Here is a 2,691-nt window from a genome sequence, read left to right as displayed (position 1 = left end):
GATTTAAAAAATGGGGAAAATCCCCGTCAAATAAGTTCTAACTTATTTGGTCTTCCTGATCAGAAACTTCTCCCCACCCCTCAGAAAAAGTTTCCCCCAAAAATTCCTTTATAATCGTAATCTATGCTGTTTGAAAGGTATTTGTATAAATTTACATTAAAAGATACCCTTTTGCTAGAAGTTATGACGGGAAAAAGTCGGATCGTATGAATTTTTCCATTGTTTTTACGTTAAAGAGAAATGGCCAAAATCGGAAAAATTCTTTCCCATAAATTCCTATATACGTTGAAGCCGCAACATCTAAGCGATATTTGTAGAAACTTTCGTTAAAAAGTATTCATTTTTGTGGATATTATGAGGCAACAAAGTTAGGGATATATACAACTGTAGTAATGCCCTTTTATTTATACGATTGTTTTCATTTCATATTTATTTCATTTATCGTTTGCAAAGTTCTCTCTCTCTCTCTGTCTCACACACACACACATTCCAAAACCTACAGATGGGCCGCTGAAGTGAAATATCTATGTTGCTTTGAGGAGAACGTAAAACGTAGCAAACTGCCTCCTCTCCGTGGTTGGATTACCGTGATGTTTGTTTCAAAAAGAGAGATTACGACTGTGATAAAATAATGAAAGTGACATTTACTAAGCAAGTGAGTACTGTTATACAAAGAGATAATTAGACGTAAAATATCATAAAAATTATTAGAATTGGGAATCAAATGTGAAAATATTATCAAGGGGCTGGCAGAAAACTGCCCGGAGGGCAGTCTTTCTGCTAGTTATATTAATGATAATTTTTAAATGATATATATATATATATATAAATATGCGTATTTTTATATATAGTTAATTGGTATGTGTGTGTTTTTGTATGTGTGTGTATGTGTGTTTGTATGTGCGTGTGTGTACGTTTGTATGTTTGTATATGTGTGTGTTTAGTGTGTGTGCTTTTGTGTGTGCTTCTGTGTGTGTGTGTGTGTCTGTGTCTGTGTGTGCGCACTGATATGCGTGCATCGAATGTACGATACTGACGAGCTTTAACTCAGCGAAATATCGATATCCACCATTGTCATTCAATCACGGTGCGAGTTTTCTTGCCACAACTGAACTATTCCGTGTTTTTTAACATTTGGCATTATGAGGCGACGTTTCCAAGCGTGCTATCCCGTAGCTTCTGGTCGTATAAACTAATCACATACAATATGCATTTAATATATACATATATATATATATATATATACACACACACACACATAGACACTCCCCGCTACGCGCACGCACACACACACACACACACACACACACAGACACACACACATACACACACATAGATAGATAGATAAATTGATAAATAAATGTATACATGCTTGTACAGACGTTGTTCTCGTTTTATACTATTGTTTTGGTATTGCAACAATGCTAATGGTAGTGGGTGGGATATATAAAAACAACAAAACAAAGCAGATATAGTATAATGTTATATACGTTCACACATACCAACACAAAGATACAGATATACCATAAAACATAAACCTCTTTAATCAAGTAGTTCTCTAATGTTCTTCGTTAAGAACGACCGCAGTGTTTTTAGTGATACTTCGTAGATGGAAATTGTGCGAATCCCATAAGATGTACTATAAGCGTAAATCAAAGATCGGACTGTGTAACTCTAATTCACAGCTAGAGTATTACCTCACACTGTATCACACTTATTTGGCTTCAGCTTTACGTTAACGTTACACAACTTTGTGGAATAGTGAACTATTTTCAAGTTAGTATTTTGATCAGACAACAGAATACTTATCGTGAAAACGAAGTATCAATCTATTTACTTCATCGTCATTTATAAGTAGTTAAACGGCTGACTCGTTGAAATTTACTTACGCCGAGAGCTCTAAGCGCTCTTTTTATCACCGTTTCAACTTACCTCTTTGACTCTATGTCTCATGTCATAATTTCCATCTTAACATTGAAATGTAATTACTGACACTATATACAAAAATATTATGTGCTCAAATTAATATTATAAAACGCACTGTTGCTCAACCGTAACTAGTGCTGCTGAAATGTTGTCTTATGAACGAAGTACTACATAAAGAAAAATATCCCGCAGCGAAAAGTATGCAGCTGAAGTATTAATGGCAGTAGCACGTTAAATCTGCTTCTTTATTGAATTGTTTATTTTTATACATAAGTGTGTATGAGTGTGTGTGTGCGCGCACGGGCGTGTGTGTGTTTATGTGTGTTTGTGAGTGCGCGCGCACGTGTGCGTGAGAGAAAGAGAGAGAGAGAGAGAGAGAGAGAGAGAGAGTGTGTGAATCAAGATTCAAATTTACGTTGTTCTTGTTGCGTCCTTTTATGTGCTACAAAGTGTTCGGCAAATGGACTTTGATAAAGTGGCACACGGAGGAAAGTATTGCGGTCAATGCCCAAGGCAAAACGGCACTCTGTCTTGTTCCAATCCGATATAAAAAAATTCCTCCTTCTGTTTGCCTAATTATCTACCTACCACTCTGCCAGCCTCTGTCTGTCGCTCTCCTCACACATACGTTTACAGAAACTTACTTAGAAACGCACATATACATTCATATTCTCCCCCTCTCTCTCTCTCTCTCACACACACACACACACACACACAAACACACACTCATACACACACATGTACGTATATATATATATATATATA

At 36.2% G+C, this 2,691-nt stretch overlaps 1 protein-coding gene across 6 annotated transcripts in view; it reads left to right on the top strand.

Annotated features, from left to right (window-relative positions):
* The window catches only part of LOC106879694 (neuronal acetylcholine receptor subunit alpha-10), a 282,300-nt gene that overhangs the window by 132,123 nt on the left and 147,486 nt on the right, over positions 1 to 2,691 (top strand). The gene's annotated exons all lie outside the window — the stretch shown is intronic.

Source organism: Octopus bimaculoides, chromosome 1 (genome assembly GCF_001194135.2).
Source record: "Octopus bimaculoides isolate UCB-OBI-ISO-001 chromosome 1, ASM119413v2, whole genome shotgun sequence".
Taxonomy (NCBI): Eukaryota; Metazoa; Mollusca; class Cephalopoda; order Octopoda; family Octopodidae; genus Octopus; species Octopus bimaculoides.
This window is presented reverse-complemented; position numbering and strand designations above follow the sequence as displayed.